This window comes from Neofelis nebulosa, chromosome 3, assembly GCF_028018385.1.
Source record: "Neofelis nebulosa isolate mNeoNeb1 chromosome 3, mNeoNeb1.pri, whole genome shotgun sequence".
Classification (NCBI taxonomy): domain Eukaryota; kingdom Metazoa; phylum Chordata; class Mammalia; order Carnivora; family Felidae; genus Neofelis; species Neofelis nebulosa.
Window position 1 is genome coordinate 26,374,769 of NC_080784.1, and position 18,688 is coordinate 26,393,456.

Below are 18,688 nucleotides of genomic sequence, written 5' to 3' on the forward strand. Positions count from 1 at the left end.
CCCCTGCTGGGTTAGGTTTAATCTTTGAATTATTCTCTTGTGGCATGTGAGTGAAGAGTATCCCAGGGAAGTGGCCAGGGGCTCAGCTTGTAGCTTTTTACCAATCAATATGAAAGTATTTTCAATCATTTAAGAACCCATTTGGCCCCACTGGTGCGTATCAGCTAGTTTGCTCCTGCCCCTTTTACTCCCGTGCATCCCGTGCGCGCTGCCACTGACACAAAGGGCTGTAATCATCGATTGGATATTTGCCTCTAGCACTGGCTGGAAGATGCTAGAGTTCAAGGGCTCGCCTTATTTAATGCCAAACCTGCCAGAGTTTGCACACGGCAGATGCTCAATAACGAACAAACACAAGCAGAACTGACTAATCCTGAGTCCAGAGGGTGGCACTGGGTTTGGTAGAAAAGGGAGTGACCCTGGGGAGTGTGGGAAGAGATACACTCACAAACTTGAAGATGAAAGAGTGACAAGAGAGGGGTACAGTCTCTAGACAGCAGACAGCCTGTGTGTCCCGCTCCCCACCCTCCGTCCCCCTCACCAGTCCCACCCTGGAAAGTAGAAAGCGCTCGAGCAAGATGGTATCTGATTAGTTATTGCAAAGCACCTCCCTTCTTACCCTCCTTTGCATTTAAGAAATCTCTTGTGGAGAGGGGTGCCTGGGCGGCTCAGTCGGTTAAGCATCCGACTCTTGATTTCAGCTCAGGTCACTGATCTCACAGTTCGTGAGTTTGAGCCCCGCATGGGGCTCTGCACCGAGATAGCAGAGACTGCTTGGGATTCTCTCTCTGCCCCTCCCTACTTGTCTCTCTCTCTTTCTCAAAATAAACATTAAAAAAAGAAAGAAAGAAATATCTTGTGGAGAGATACTTTGGGACAACATAAATATCCTGTTTCTCATACTCTCATCCACCAGTTGTAGCACCCTATCCATTGGTGATGCTTGCCCCAAACAGTTATTACTATAATTATCACCAAATGATGATATTTCAATTCCATCATCCATTCTATGGCAAGGAAGAGCTTTTCAGGATTGACTCCTAAGAAAGCAAATGAGCAGTAGACTATCCTTAATTACTACGGGCTGCCCACAGCCCCTGCAGAAAATCTGGCAAACTCCTAACAGAGTACAAATCTCATTTGTGAGGTCTGACAAAACTTCCACCCAAACTGAAACAGCTTATATTGCACCCTCAACTGGAATTTACAAAGTAAACATATGGCCGGCTATAACTGCCTACACACCAGAAAAACCCAAACACTGAGCGCTTTTCTTTTTAATCAACATCTCAGTAGACTTACGTCTGCTTAAATTTTTTTTTCCCTCAAGGAATCAGATCCGGCAATACGATTTGGAGGAACCCTAAAACAAATAAATTTTACTTTCTTTTACTTGCACATGGTAATTGGCAGTCAACATAAACATAATTATCTTCAATCTGGCTCTACCTGCAAGATCAGAATTTGTAGTATCTGAACAGTACCCCTTGGAGACCTTTCACTAAGTCCTCTTCCAAACTGCCTGGCCTCTACCGTAAACAAGGAGTTCTTTTAAAGTGTGTGAACAATATAAGTCCACTTTGTTACTGTATTTTACAGTTAAGAGTATATACTGCAGAATGATTAGCTGTGAAACTGATTTGTGGAGCTGGGGCTATCCAAGGTGACATTTTTAACACTGGATTTAAATTTCCTGCAATATTTTCCATATGAATTTTATGCATATAAGCAAATTCCTTGTGGATTAGATCATGTGATTAAGCTAGGGAGGTTGGTACTATAAAATACGAGTGGGGTTCAGGGTGAAGCTAGGGAGATAGGGTTAGGTTTAGCCAGGCTTTTTAACCTGTGGGCTGTCAAATTCTAGGCCCTTGTAGCTAGCTGATGCCTTGTTGGTGAGTCATGAGAGAAGGGAAAATAATTTGAAAGGTAAGGAGAAGTCAGATGTAGTAATGCACTGAAAATTCAAAGCACTAATTTGGATTTTGTTTTAAGTGCATTGGAAAGTAGAAAATAGTTTTAAGTTGGTAGATGGGTTGGGGGAGGTAGGTAACATGTTTGGATTTACAATTTTTAAAATTTTTTTTAATTTTTAATTTTTTTTTTTCTAGAGAGTGCACACATGTAAGGGAGGGGCAGAGGGAGGGAGGGAGGGAGGGAGAGAAAGAAAGAAAGAATCTTAAGCAGGCTCCATGCCCAGTACAGAGACTGACTCTGGGCTTCCTCCAATGACGGTGAGATCATGACCTTAGCCAAAATCAAGAGTCCAAGGCTTAACCAACTGAGCCACCCCGGCACCCCTGGTTTTATAATTTTAAAAGATCCCTCTAGGCATATCTTTTAGAGTAGCTATTATTTTATTTGTCATAACCCCCTTTCTTCCGATAATTGGTATCTTGTCCTCCCTGGATGAGCAGGGGACCCAGGCCTGGCCAATCACGGTATCTCTATCCCGGGACACAGTCATTGGTTCAAGGCGATGCAAGGTGAGCCAATCAGAGTCCTTCCTTGAGATAGCTCCGTGTGGAGCTAAAGAACAAGTGGCCCCACCTCTGGCATCACAGAGCTGTAAAGATGTGAAGGTCGGGCTGCCAGTGGCTAACTTTCCCCACATAGCAAAGATCTGTCTTTAGGTAGAAGAGAATGAAGTGAGGCAAAGTGAATAGACGAGAGACCAATGCGGTGGGAAAAAGAATCATGGCAAGCATAAAATCCTGGTTCTGTTCCCAGAAACTTTGGTTCCTGCAGTCCTGGGGGCTACTCCTCCTACCCAACTCAGGGTCCGTCTGTTCCCCTTTGTGCTTACTCTTGTTGAGTTTCTGACCTGGCCAGCACAAGAGTCCTCTCTCATTCAGCATTACTTCTACCAAGAGCTTTCTTTTTCTGTTCTACTTCTAGTTTGTAGTCCTTAGAAAATGGAAGAGAGGAGAGAAAGTGATAGGAAACTAACAAAAGAGGTCAGTGCCTTGATGTATCTCCCATGGAGAGAGAGGTACAAAGAGAAGGACATCAGCAATTCTTCTAGCCACCGGGTTATCATTAAGAAGTCACAAATGTTTAGATGTCCTGTTCTGGGCATGTGATCAGGATAGCACTTCCCCACTCAACTTCCTTCAGGCAAAGCCATGTGTCTTGTTTTGACCATTAAATATCAGAAAAGATGTGGATTACACCTGGGGAGAAGCTTTATGAGCTGGCCTACAGCTCCAGTACCCTTTGCGTGTCTCTGCAAAATCATGGAAATAGCACGATGTAGGACACCCCCCCCCCCGCCCCCACCCCGAGCGATTTCTCTTGATGGACAGACAGGATGTATGTTTTAAGCCAAAAAAGGGGGGAATAAACAGCTCATCATAAATGCCGAATAGGTAATGATAAAACAGACTATCAATCCTATGTTATTAAAAGGGACCTTGTGACTATGTGAGTCTATCCTACTTTTTTCTTCATACACGTTAACATTTTCCTCTTTACTATAGATATAACAAAATTGGGAGAAAACAGGATATAGTACTATATCCCCCTTTTTAAAACTTGATTTAATATTGTGAGCCAAGAAGTGACTTTTGCCTGTGGTTTTCTCCAAACTTCTCAAATAAATGTAATTTCCTTCATCCCTAAATCGATGTGTTTCATAGTCTACCAAGTATTACAATGACTTAAGTAACTCTACCAGATTCTGAACTACTAAAGAAACAACATTAAATATACATCTTTGCCTAGCACTAGATTTAAGTATAACAGGTCTAACCACATTTAATGAGTAAATGGAAAATGAAACTCCAGCCAAATAAACTATATATATTTTTTATTTTTTTATTTTATTTTTAACAGTTTAGGTACAACTGACATATGACTAACTGCACATATTTAACGTGTGCAATTTGGTAAGTTTTAGATGGACATACCTTGGGCACCATGAGACAATTATGATAATGAATATAGCCATCACCCACACGGTTTCCTTGCGCCCCTCTGTAAGCCATCCCTCCCACCTTTTAGTTTTTCTTAATGCCATGTTTTTGGGTAAAGAAACAGGGATGTATGGGTGCACACCGAGACATATGTCCAATACCCACAATCCCAAACGCAACCTTGAGATTTGATGTGAGCACCAAAAGATGAAATACTTCTAGCAATTGTTGTCAAACTATACACCTACCACACAAATGTATAAACAGTAAAAATATTCAGAGGAGTTGAAAAGGCTTCACGAGAAAAGATTTTCCTAGCCTCTCATCAAGGAGATGAGACATTGCACTTGACCTACAGAGAACACAGGGAACTCTGAGAGACCTTGTCTCATCCCCAGGAGTGGCTCCTTGTCCCTAGGGAGGATTCACTATAGCTGCGTATCGTCAGAACAGTGTCTATAGTAACCATTCCTGGAAAGTCAGCTCAGAGACTGAGCTAATAGCCTCTAAACTCATGGCCCAATCACCAGAAGGGATTTGTCTTTTGTTTGTGACGGGAACTTCTGTTACATTTTTATCCTGAGTTTCCTTCTGCACCGTTATTTTCTCTGCAGTGTTCCATGTTTTGGCTCAATGGAAAACACACTTGGTTTTTGTTTTTTTTTTTTCTTATTTAATTCCATCTCAAAATACCTACTGACTATATTTCTGAATTAAAGCCTCTTGCTATGAGGTAAAACAATATGGCTTTTAGAAGAAGAGAGAGAACATCTATAGAATCTTGAGGTAGGTTAAGATTTCTTGAACAGGTCCTTGAAAGCACTAACCATAAAAGGGAAAATAAATAAGTTAGACTGTATTAAAACTAATACATTAGTAGGAGAGTGAAAATTCAACCCACAGGATGTGAGAAGATAGTCACAGTACGTACATCTGACGAAGGACTTGTATCCAGAATACAAAGAATTCTTCCACATCATTAATCAAGAGACCGATAAATCAATATAAACATGGGCAACCCTCCCCCCCCCCACCCAGAACTTCACAGTGGGCAGGAGATGGGCAGGAAACACATGAAAAGGTTCTCATCTTCATTCATAACAGGCAGTTGCAGAATAAAACCACAGTGTGACACTTACATGAGAGAATGGCTAATATGAAGAAAAATGAGAATATGAAGTGTTGATGAGAACATGGGGCTGCCAGAATTAGAATATGCTTCTAGTTAAAGTGTAAACTGTGTCACCCTGTTTGGAAGATTATTTGGCAAGTGACAACCAAAGCCAAACCTATGCATATCCTGTGGCTCAGAGATTCTACTCTTTATGTATGTGTATACATATCCAAAAGAAATGCACACACATGTTCACCAAGAGACAGAATTTCCACATAGCACTCCTCAAAACAGCGCAAACATGGAAACTATCTGTATGCCTAATATCAGTAGAATGATCAAATAAATTGTAATGGATTCATGAAATGAAATATTGTAGAGCAACAAGAATGAAAAGTCTGTGACTATATGCAATGAGATGGATCAGTCTCATAAATGTAATGTTAAAAGAGAAAGACACAAAGAGTATCAAGTGTAGGACTCCATTTATGGAAAGTACAAAACCAGGTAAAACAAATCTTTGCCATTAGAAGTGGGATAATGGTTACCAGGAGGTGTAGTAATTGCAAAGGAGCATGGGAGAACCGTCCTAGGGTGAGGATAATATTCTATTTCTTGATCTGGGTTCTGGTTACACAAGTGTGCTTATTTTGTGTACACTTACATGTACTTTTCTCTATATTTCAATTTAAGAAAACCCTTTCACTTTCAGACAGTTGTCTTACTATGTACTTTAAAGCATTTTAAAACTCAAAGCTGAGCAGAGTATTCTTTCTCATCTGTGTCCTGCCACTCCCAGGATGAATGAATGCCACTCAGTTAGTGCCTTCTTGGGGACACCTAGAAACTGGAGATCACTAGGTTCAAAGATGAGTGGGGATTTTATTTCAAGGCAGTATCCCCATGAAATTAGATTATGTAACAGTATGTACAAAAAACTGCGGAGCGCGTTTTTAGCTCAGAAGAAATTTAACTGAGGATTTCTTTTCTCTTTTTTCTTGGAATAAAATTATAAAACTTTATTGAAGAACATAAAAAAGACCTAACAAAACAGATAAACCCAGTGCTTGCGATGTGAACCCAAGCACTATGACCTCAACAACCCACACAATAATTCTGATTCACAAACACCTTGCTGGCAACCCTTATGGAGACGGTATAGGGAAATTAACTGAGGATTTCTTAATAATTTAAGATGATCTCTGATGTCAGATTATCCAGTAACCAGTGGAAAAAAAGTATATTTGCTCTTAGAAAGGATGTGATATTACGGCAGCAGGTCAGTGACCCCATTGGTCCACTCAAGAAAAGAAACTCATTTTACCAACATTAGATTCGTGTGTTTACTAGATACTGAATAGCTTTCTCTAAACATTCGATGTGAAATTAAGGATGAATTATGTTAGCTACAGCCTCCAAGTCACAACTAATTGATATATGAGGATTAGGGATCTCAATAAATGAATGGGAACAGAAATTATGTAAAGAATCTAGGAAGGATGCTGCCTTATCCTCAGCTTATAACAGTGTGTGGGTCCTATTCTTACTTACCATCATTCTCTAATTACCTCGTTCTGTTGTGACTGTTAGTCATTAGCACACTTCTCAGCTACTTCAGTACTTTGTTAGAAATGTTTGGACAAACTGAAATTCCCTGATTTATTACTCTTATGTCGATCAGCTGGAATGTTTAGCCAGTTGTTTATGTGGCTGTCTGTGAGTACACTTATTGGAAAAACCTGCTGAGCTTATTGGAGAATAAAATCTTTCTGAATGATTTCATAATATTTATAAGGCTTGGAACCAAGGAAACAGCAATTTGGAGCCCGATACTTGGACAGTTAATCTCCTGAACAACGCATACGTAACAGAAGAAATAGGGTTCTCCCCCAAAACAAAGAAAGGAGCCAGAAATATGTGCCAATACAGTTTTTCTTTTTAAAGGAGAAACACGGAATGACAAGGAAAAGGAGAAAGGCACTAGGGGAAGAGAAAAAGAGAAGAAAAAGGAAGACAAATATATATCAAATGATGACTGTGTGCTTCCTATATTAATACAAAAGAATCAAGACATGGAAAGGAGGAAAAGTAGACAAAGATCTAAGAGTCCAATTTTATAGGGATAAAAATAAGAAAGAAGAGGGGTGCCTGGGTGGCTCAGTCGGTTAAGCGTCTGACTTTGGCTCAGGTCAAGATCTCTCAGTTGGTGAGTTCAGGCCCCGCATCGGGCTTTGTGCTGACAGCTCAGAGCCTGGAGCCTGCTTCAGATTCTGTGTCTCCTTCTCTCTGCCCCTTTCCTGCTCATGTTCTGTCTCGCTCTGTCTCTCAGAAAATGAATAAACGTTAAAAAAAATAAAAATAAAAACAAAAATAGGAAAGAAGAGATAGAATATGGAATTTTATGTTTTTATTAATTTTATATCTATTTCAATTAGGGCTCAGAACAAAGTTAATACATTCTAATATTTACTGTTCATAGAATGTATTACCATTAATCATAGAAGTTAGACTCTGACAACTTGTAACTGAGATTTGCTTGGACCCTTGTTTTAAAAAATTAATGTTCGGGCGCCTGGGTGGCGCAGTCGGTTAAGCGTCCGACTTCAGCCAGGTCACGATCTCGCGGTCCGTGAGTTCGAGCCCCGCGTCAGGCTCTGGGCTGATGGCTCGGAGCCTGGAGCCTGTTTCCGATTCTGTGTCTCCCTCTCTCTCTGCCCCTCCCCCGTTCATGCTCTGTCTCTCTCTGTCCCAAAAATAAATTAAAAAAAAAAAAACGTTGAAAAAAAAAAATTAAAAAAAAATAAAAATAAAAATAAAAATAAAAAATTAATGTTCAAAATAATGCCAAAGAAGCTTAAAAACCCTTGCTCTAGAAGTCTGGAATTGTATTACGTTGGCATTTAATAGATTATGTTCATTTCCAGTGTAACTGGAAATTGTTAAAAAGGAAATCGTGAGCCCTGCTTGTATGTAAAGTAACACTTCCCCAAATGAGTGCACTAGAAGTGGGGATCGCCACCCTAGAACTCAGTTAAAGTGCACTTACAAGAAGCATCAATTCAAAGATCACCCAAAGCTGGGCACGGCACTATGTTTCTTAAGGCCCTGTTTCTAATACCGCTAGGGCATAAAAATCAAATCGCTTCAGGCCACTTGATGTGTTTGAAGAATGGACTGCTACCAAAGGACAAAAAAGGAGAGTGGGAGGGAGAAAGGACACTAATGTGTGGACCCTAAAGCATGAAGGGATTGCTGGAGGTGATTTTCTGGTTAATACTTGTTTATTTGTCTGTCTGTTTTTTAATAGTAAAACTTCAGTTTGGAAGAGCTGAGGGTCTGCCAAAGGTAGTTGTGGAAAAATAATATTGGGAATCTGAGATTCTGCAAAAGAGTTGATTTCTCCCCAAGCCTGAAGCCATGAACTTATGACCATTATTTGAAATCCCAGAACTTTTAGAAGGTTAAATACTTTTTTTTTTAATGTTTCATTTATTTTTGAGAGACAGAGTAGTAGCAGGGGAGGGGCAGAGAGAGAGAGGGAGACACAGAATCTGAAGCAGGCTCCAGGCTCTGAGCTGTCAGTACAGAGCCCGACACAGGGCTCGAACTCACAAACCGCGAGATCGTGACCTGAGCCGAAGTCAGACGCTCAACTGACTGAGCCACCCAGGCGCCCCTAGAGGTTAAATACTTTTAAAAACTTCTGCTTATCTTTTCTTCCTTTGAGAAACTGCCCCTCTCTCAGATTCCAAGTGATGCTGGGGTCCGCTGGTCACATACACCGGGGTGGACATGTGATGCGATCTAGGACAGTCCTTCTCTCTCCCCTGGGAAACTGGTAAGAGGTAGTCGGAGCCCAATCACTTAGGGCACAAGCCTAAAGGAAAGATCCTCGGGGTTTCTTCCAAGGGCTGCCTTTCCTGAGGTTTGGTTTGCAGCTCTTTCTTCTATCAGCTACTCAGTACACTCCCAACAAATCCGTCCTTCGTGCCTGAGGGAGAGTTTGTTTTGACGTTTGCTGCCAACGGACTTCGTTACGGACTTGAACGTGTCTTTGCGACCACAACATGCACCTCGGGGTGCCACAGTGGAGGAGATGCACCGTGGTCACCGGTGTTCCGACAGGACTTGCCACAAACAGATGCAGAGACCCTTGTCGGAGCCCTGGGGCACTGGGGACACTGGGATGGCAGCGGCCTGTGGGAACCATGCTAGCCTAAGAGAAGATCACGGGTGCAGTAGTCCCGCCATCTTTGCCGTCTCCTGCCTTTCTGTTTTGTTCTGCCACAACCTAGTATATGAGTTGCTGTTACAACTTTCCGGTCTCTCTGTCCCCCTTGCCTTCCACCCTCCTCATCTCAGGCATCCATAACACTGGGAGTTGCACCCCTCCTCCTCATTAACTTGCTGGAGACACTGTGTGCTCTTGTAGTAAGAGGTGGCTGCAGGGACCACCCAGCATATGTGTTACTCCTGGCTTCATGGCTGCAGCTTGTCGTTTTCCCTCCATGAACCCAAGAAAAGCAGTTTAGAATCTCTGTTTCCTGCCAATGCTGGATAATTTTCTAATAATGGCCATTTAATAATATCCCCTCCCTGTTGAAAACCTTTCAGGGGCCTCTGCTCTCTGTAGGAAAAATCTTGCACTCCTTAGTCTGGCATTCAAAGCCCTCCATGACCAGGTGCCAGTCTGTGTTCCCAGGTCTTATATCTTGGTGCTACCGTATCTCAAATTCTCGGATTCTACCCAAAGACCTCTACTCGCCCTTCCCTGAGTGGGTCTTAAAAGAGCTCCTCGTTCAGGTCTTTGCTAAAGCCAACAGACTGTTCTCTGTCATCTGAAATGCTCTATCACCTTCCCCTTCCAAAATCTTACCTGGCCTTCAATGTCTAGCAAGCTTTTTCCGCCTCCATAAAGACTTCATGGAGAGCCATAGGTATAAACCAGCTCCCCTACTCTTTCTGTGTTCTGCATATTTATTATCTCTGTCACTCTTAGGACATTTGTCCTGAGACCATCTTGAACCCTCAGCTTTGTATATGTGCCCAACTAGATTTGAAGCTCTTGGACGGCAGGAACTAGAACATGACCTCTTGTGTATATCACAGAGTGCTTGGGATAATGCTCAACACAGAGCAGACACTCAATATTAACCATAGAATCAATGTATCATTAAGCTCTTTCCTTCGCTCCTTCTGCAAGACAACAATACTTTACTCCAGACAAACAGGTGCTCGAGTCTTTGATCGGAAATCATAAATGCCCTGCAGGGGGCAACAGGCACTGGGAGGAAACAGGGCTAAGACCGAGCTTTCCCAGTTGTGTTTTGTATTTCAGGATTTCCTGTCCTGGTAGACCCTTGTTTTACAGACCTACCGTAGGCATGCAGAAGTCACATTTTTGTAACTAAAAGCAAGCATAAGCATTTAAATTGTTCACCTATTTCTAAATCCCACAGAAGATACAATATTAAAAAAGAGAACACAGCACTGCTTTAACTTTCAAAGACCGACTCAAACTGCAATTCTAACACAACAACACAAGTTGGTCAGGACAGTTCAAAGACTTGATTATAAAAAAATACATGAGTTTTTGTGGTTTGTTTTTTTTAACCTTTTAATCCACAATCCTTAAAACTTAACATCTACATATTACCTCCAAGTACAGCTTGCAAACTTTTCTATGATAAAAATGATCATTTAATAACGCTCTTTACGAGAAAAGCATTTTCCTCTCTAAAAAGATACTAAATATATTCTTGCAATTTTAACTTAACCTGTACAACTATTTTCAAACTGGTTTTTATTGCCTAGTGCAAAAATAAACTCCAGCTTCCTTTATATCACATCATCATAAATTTAAAAGTAGAGACACAGGGCCTAATTAGGTTTGCATAGTGCCCTACACCCTCATGTTATTTGAATTGCAATAACAAAAGCTACTAACCTGAGTCATCTTGTGATGACAGGAAACTTACTTCTTGTCTTTGTGAATCATGGTAGTTTCTACCCTCAGAGAGTGATGATTTTTGCTCATGACTTTCTCGGTGTGTGATGTAAAGGAAAAGTAGTAGGAGGGAAATCAAACAGCGGGGTCCTTCACGCGATGAAGCAATTCTGCATGAGTCGTTCAAGTGAACACAAGCCCTATTAGGAAAAACACAAATACTGAATGTCGTTTTACGTAACAAAAATATTGAACCAGCTACAGCCCAGGGTGACCTCTTGACCTCCACATAAACTACCCAGGGAAGATGGGATTAGAAAGAACTGTTCATACATGGAGTATGCCAGAACTGTAAGAGCAGTTTCTGAATTAATTCCTAAGCTCTCTATAAAATATACAGTACTGTCTCCCCAAATTACATTGAATGATTTCATCTGGTTCCTAGAAAAATTACCAGCCTGGAGAGTCAACTCTGAATCCCATGGCTTAATGAAATGGATGCTATTTCAGACAGTATTACTAAACTGCATTAAATCATTCCAGTACTGTTTGCTAAGTATTTGTTCAGAATACCAGCTACTTCCGCATCACTTTAAGAATTACTCCTATTCTTCGTTGTTCCCATTTATTTTTCTTTTTTCATAGTACATAGTACAGTAGGTCTGTCATGAAACCCATCAGAAGACTTAGTTACTTAAAAAAAAAAAAAAAAAAAAAAAAAGGGACCTTCTATGCCAAAAAGCATTTTGCAATGTATAAGTCTTGGGGTATAAAATAAGGTCTGGAGAGATGCCTGGTGTGGCAGAAAAGCCAATTCTGTAATACCTCGGGCCGGATTCCTTATCTGTAAATGAAGCAAATGGACCTTAATGTAGCTCACAGTTCTTCACCATTTTCCCTAGTCTTCATATTCTTTGTGTGAATACCTCACTATCACACGCTGCACCTCTTATATACAGTGATTCTCAGGATGGTGGGGGGTGGGGCATGCATGTGGCTTCCCCCAACCTCCCCCTGCTCTCCACTCCACCCCAATCTTGGTCCGGATCTAATTATCACTGATCGGGATGTGCTCTGGAAAGCTTCTGGGTCTTCAGAATATGCCTATACATTTAAGCCACAGTCATCTCTCAGTCATATCAGGTATATGCTCTGTGCCACCGAGAACCACAAAGCCTGACTTTTAGGAAGAACATTTAAGAAGGGTCTTGAAAGAGCTATTAATCAAAGGATCTCATCTTTCCTCATGCGGTTTTAAAGCCTACCTTTATCCTAAAGGAGATGACGTTTGTTTACCGAGCCCTCATGCCGGTCCCCAAAATAAGTGCTCTCTGCTAGGATTCACCCTTCCATGTCCTGACCTAAACACTCCATTGTCATCAGCCAACTTGGCTGGCTATGCCTTTCCTTCAGGCATTAGTGCCTAAATGAATTAACCCTCTCAGATACACCACTGAAGATGGGTCAGTAAAAGTAGCTAACGAAAGGAATTGTAGACAGTGCAGAAGGCATCTGTTAACTACTTGGGTGGGAGCAGGGGTGGGGAAGATTCCTCTATGCCCAAATCATCTTTCCAACACCTATACATATAACTGACTTTCCTCACGTTTACTAAATTATGATCCAAATCTGCTTCTGTTAAAAATGTGTGAATCATTTTATCTTCTCCAAGAAGTTGCTGGGCAAAGAAAAAAGAGGGTAGTATATTCCGTTTAAAATGTTGAATTCAGATGAGTCCTTTAACTATATTAGCCATCTATCTCTAGAGTAGTTAGTATTAAAAAATGTATGTCTTCTCCTTTTTTCCTGAATAAATAGGAAACTATCTTCTAGGGCAAAGGTTTGTAACTCAAACCTTCTGAAATTTTGCAGTTAGCCATGTGTGCTCTTCCCTGGGGGAAATGGGTCAGCACCTCAAAATTATGGCTTAAGGGCCAAGTCAGTTTTGAGATACATAAAAATTCATTCTTTTACACATTCACTCAGCAAATATTAGTTAAGTTTCTTGTACATATAAGGCACTAGGGATAGAGATAAAACAATCTGTCCACTCAGGAACCCAAAATTTAATATGAGAAACAATACAAAGAAATAGAAAACGAAAATGTGGTAGAAACTTGACTTTAGGAATGGATATATCCTGAGAGCTTCTGAATCCCCAAACGTATGCTGTACCTTATTTAATCCTAATAGTCTTATGATATGTATAATTAACCCCACTACAAATTACTAAGCATCATAGCCCTTTAGGTCACTTAAAATTCTTCAAAACCACAAACGCCTTGGTCCCATATCTGGTGTAATGAATATTATGATCCAGGTACTATAGGAGCGCATAGGACAGGTAACTCGTCCAGCCTGGAGCAGGGGCAGACAGTGAGGGTTCCCTTGAAAGGCTGGCATCAGAGCAGGAGTTCAGAAGAGAGAGGGTAAGTCATATAAAGGGGGAGTGGGTGATTCCAGGCATAGAAAACAGCATATGCAAAAAAGAAACAAGACCTATTACACTCTCTTTGATGAACTTCAAGTAAATTAATAACAGCAAGACACGCACACACACGCATTCATAATTTACTATCATCCAGGCTGTTTTAAGCATATAACCTACGTTAACTTTTAGAATCTACCCAATAAGGAAGATGGCGGCGTAGGAGGACGCTGGGATCACCGCGTCCTGCTGGTCACTTAGATTCTACCTACACCTGCCTAAAGAACCCAGAAAACCGCCAGAGGATTAGCAGAACGGAGTCTCCGGAGCCAAGCGCAGATGAGAGGCCCACGGAAGAGGGTAGGAAGGGCGGCGAGGCGGTGCGCGCTCCACGGACCGGCGGGAGGGAGCCGGGGCGGAGGGGCGGCTCGCCGGCCAAGCAGAGCCCCCGAGTCCGGCTGGCAAAAGCGGAGGGGCCGGACGGACTGTGTTCCGACAGCAAGCGCGAATTAGCGTCTGGGAGGTCAGAAGTGAACAGCTCTGCTCGGAGAGAGGGAAGGCTGGAAGACGACGGGAGGGAGAGTTGTTGAGCCCCGGACGACAGAGCTCGGCTTGGCGGGGAACAAAGGCGCTCGCCAGCGCCATCTCCCTCGCCCATCCCCCAGCCCAAATCCCAGAGGGAACCGGTTCCTGCCAGGGAACTTGCTTGCAGCGCACAAACACCCAACGCTGTGCTTCTGTGGAGCCACCCCTCCGGCGGCGGGTCTGACTCCCTCCGCCGCCACAGGGCCCCTCCTGAAGTGGATCACCTAAGGAGAAGTGAGCTAAGCCTGCTCCCCCCCACCCCCAACACCGTGCACCTTGCCGATCCACCCCAGCTAATACGCCAGACCCTAGCACCACAAGCCTGGCAGTGTGCAAGTAGCCCAGACAGGCCACGCCACCCCACAGTGAATCCTGCCCCTAGGAGAGGGGAAGAGAAGGCACACACCAGTCTGACTGTGGCCCCAGCGGTGGGCAGGGGGCAGACATCAGGTCTGACTGCGGCCCCGCCCACCAACGCAAGTTATTCAAGACAGCACAGGGGAAGTGCCCAGCAGTCCCGCACCACTCCAGGGACTATCCAAAATGACCAAAGGGAAGAATTCCCCTCAAAATAATCTTGAGGAAATAACAACAGCTAATGAACTGATCAAAAAGGATTTAAACAATATAACAGAAAGTGAATTTAGAATAATAGTCATAAAATCAATCGCTGGGCTTGAAAACAGTATAGAGGACAGCACAGAATCTATTGCTACAGAGATCAAGGGACTAAGGAATAGTCAGGAGGAGCTAAAAAATGCTATAAATGGGCTGCAAAATAAAATGGAAACGACCACAGCTCGGACTGAAGAGGCAGAGGAGAGAATAGGTGAACTAGAAGATAAAATTATGGAAAAAGAGGAATCTGAGAAAAAGATAAAAAAAAATCCAGGAGTATGAGGGGAAAATTAGAGAACTAAGAGATGCACTAAAGAGAAATAACCTATGCATAATTGGTATCCCAGAGGAGGAAGAGAGAGGGAAAGGTGCTGAAGGTGTACTTGAAGAAATCATAGCTGAGAAGTTCCCTGAACTGGGGATGGAAAAAGGCATTGAAATCCAAGAGGCACAGAGAACTCCCTTCAGACGTAACTTGAATCGATCTTCTGCACGACATATCATAGTGAAAGTGGCAAAATACAAGGACAAAGAGAAAATTCTGAAAGCAGCGAGGGATAAATGTGCCCTAACATATAAAGGGAGACCTATAAGACTCGTGACTGATCTCTCTTCTGAAACTTGGCAGGCCAGAAAGAAATGGCAGGAGATCTTCCATGTGATGAACAGAAAAAATATGCAGCCGAGAATCCTTTATCCAGCAAGTGTGTCATTTAGAATAGAAGGAGAGATAAAGGTCTTCCCAAACAAACAAAAACTGAAGGAATTTGTCACCACTAAACCAGCCCTACAAGAGATCCTAAGGGGGATCCTGTGAGACAAAGAACCAGAGACATCGCTACAAGCATAAAACATACAGACATCACAATGACGCTAAACCCATATCTTTCAATAATAACACTGAATGTAAATGGACTAAATGCGCCAACCAAAAGACATAGGGTATCAGAATGGATAAAAAAAAAAACAAGACCCATCTATCTTCTGTCTACAAGAGACTCATTTTAGACCTGAGGACACCTTCAGATGGAGAGTGAGGGGATGGAGAACTATTTATCATGCTACTGGAAGTCAAAAGAAAGCTGGAGGAGCCAGACTTATATCAGAGAAACTAGACTTTACACTAAAGGCTGTAACAAGAGATGAAGAAGGGCATTATATAATAATCACAGGGTCTATCCATCAGGAAGAGCTAACAATTATAAATGTCTATGCACCGAATACGGGAGCCCCCAAATATATAAAACAGTTACTCATAAACATAAGCCACCTTATTGATAAGAATGTGGTAATTGCAGGGGACTTTAACACTCCACTTACAGAAATGGATAGATCATCTAGACACACGGTCAATAAAGAAACAAGGGCCCTGAATGATACATTGGATCAGATGGACTTGACAGATATATTTAGAACTCTGCATTCCAAAGCAACAGAATATACTTTCTTCTCGAGTGCACATGGAACATTCTCCAAGGTAGATCACATACTGGGTCACAAAATAGCCCTTCATAAGTATAAAAGAATTGAAATCGTACCATGCATACTTTCAGACCACAATGCTATGAAGCTTGAAATCAACCACAGGAAGAAGTCTGGAAAACCTCCAAAAGCATGGAGGTTAAAGAACACCCTAGTAAAGAATGAGTGGGTCAACCAGGCAATTAGAGAAGAAATTAAAAAATATATGGAAACAAATGAAAATGAAAACACAACAATCCAAACGCTTTGGGATGCAGCGAAGGCAGTCCTGAGAGGAAAATACATTGCAATCCAGGCCTATCTCAAGAAACAAGAAAAATCCCAAATACAAAATCTAACAGCACACCTAAAGGAAATAGAAGCAGAACAGCAAGGACACCCCAAACCCAGCAGCAGAAGAGAAATAATAAACATCAGAGCAGAAATAAACAATATAGAATCTAAAAAAACTGTAGAGGGGCGCCTGGGTGGCGCAGTCGGTTAAGCGTCCGACTTCAGCCAGGTCACGATCTCGCGGTCCGTGAGTTCGAGCCCCGTGTCAGGCTCTGGGCTGATGGCTCGGAGCCTGGAGCCTGTTTCCGATTCTGTGTCTCCCTCTCTCTCTGCCCCTCCCCCGTTCATGCTGTGTCTCTCTCTGTCCAAAAATAAATAAAAAACGTTGAAAAAAAAAATTAAAAAAAAAAAAAACAAAACAAAACTGTAGAGCAGATCAATGAAACCAAGAGTTGGTTTTTTGAAAAAATAAACAAAATTGATAAACCTCTAGCCAGGCTTCTCAAAAAGAAAAGGGAGTTGACCCAAATAGATAAAATCATGAATGAAAATGGAATTATGACAACCAATCCCTCAGAGATACAAACAATTATCAGGGAATACTATGAAAAATTATATGCCAACAAACTGGACAACCTGGAAGAAATGGACAAATTCCTAAACACACACACACTTCCAAAACTCAATCAGGAGGAAATAGAAAGCTTGAACAGACCGATAACCAGTGAAGAAATTGAATCAGTTATCAAAAATCTCCCAACAAATAAGAGTCCAGGACCAGATGGCTTCCCAGGGGAGTTCTACCAGATGTTTAAAGCAGAGATAATACCTATCCTTCTCAAGCTATTCCAAGAAATAGAAAGGGAAGGAAAACTTCCAGACTCATTCTATGAAGCCAGTATTTGATTCCTAAACCAGACAGAGACCCAGTAAAAAAGAACTACAGGCCAATATCCCTGATGAATATGGATGCAAAAATTCTCAACAAGATACTAGCAAATGGAATTCAACAGCATATAAAAAGAATTATTCACCATGATCAAGTGGGATTCATTCCTGGGATGCAGGGCTGGTTCAACATTCGCAAATCAATCAACGTGATACATCACATTAATAAAAGAAAAGAACCATATGATCCTGTCAATCGATGCAGAAAAGGCATTTGACAAAATTCAGCACCCTTTCTTAATAAAAACCCTTCAGAAAGTCGGGATAGAAGGAACATACTTAAACATCATAAAAGCCATTTATGAAAAGCCCACAGCTAACATCATCCTCAATGGGGAAAAACTGAGAGCTTTCCCCCTGAGGTCATGAACACGACAGGGATGTCCACTCTCACCGCTGTGGTTTAACATAGTGTTGGAAGTTGTAGCATCAGCAATCAGACAACAAAAGGAAATCAAAGGCATCAAAATTGGCAAAGATGAAGTCAAGCTTTCACGTTTTGCAGATGACATGATATTATACATGGAAAATCCGATAGACTCCACCAAAAGTCTGCTAGAACTGATACATGAATTCAGCAAAGTTGCAGGATACAAAATCAATGTACAGAAATCAGTTGCATTCTTATACACTAACAATGAAGCAACAGAAAGACAAATAAAGGAACTGATCCCATTCACAATTGCTCCAAGAAGCATAAAATACCTAGGGATAAATCTAACCAAAGATGTAAGAGATCTGTATGCTGAAAACTATAGAAAGCTTATGAAGGATATTGAAGAAGATATATAAAGAAATGGAAAAACATTCCGTTCTCATGGATTGGAAGAATAAATATTGTCAAAATGTCAATACTACCCAAAGCTATCTACACATTCAATGCAATCCCAATCAAAATTGCACCAGGATTCTTCTCGAAACTAGAACAAGCAATCCTAAAATTCATATGGAACCACAAAAGGCCCCGAATAGCCAAAGTAATTTTGAAGAAGAAGACCAAAGCAGGAGGCATCACAATCCCAGACCTTAGCCTCTACTACAAAGCTGTCATCATCAAGACAGCATGGTATTGGCACAAAAACAGACACATAGACCAATGGAATAGAATAGAAACCCCAGAACTAGACCCACAAATGTATGGCCAACTAATCTTTGACAAAGCAGGAAAGAATATCCAATGGAAAAAAAACAGTCTCTTTAACAAATGGTGCTGGGAGAACTGGACAGCAACATGTAGAAGATTGAAACTAGACCACTTTCTCACACCATTCACAAAAATAAACTCAAAATGGATAAAGGACCTGAATGTGAGACAGGAAACCATCAAAACCCTAGAGGAGAAAGCAGGAAAAGACCACTCTGACCTCAGCCGTAGCAAT

General features: G+C 41.7%; 1 protein-coding gene across 5 annotated transcripts in view; it reads right to left on the minus strand.

Moving 5' to 3' along the window:
• TRMT9B (tRNA methyltransferase 9B (putative)) overlaps positions 1 to 18,688 on the minus strand; it is a 73,948-nt gene that overhangs the window by 20,485 nt on the left and 34,775 nt on the right. For 4 of the 5 annotated variants that reach the window (XM_058720138.1, XM_058720140.1, XM_058720137.1 and 1 more), the window contains exon 2: positions 10,976 to 11,175. The gene's annotated coding sequence lies outside the window, so the exon portion shown is untranslated. The remainder of the gene's footprint in view (positions 1 to 10,975; positions 11,176 to 18,688) is intronic. The other variant, XM_058720141.1, reaches the window with a different exon arrangement.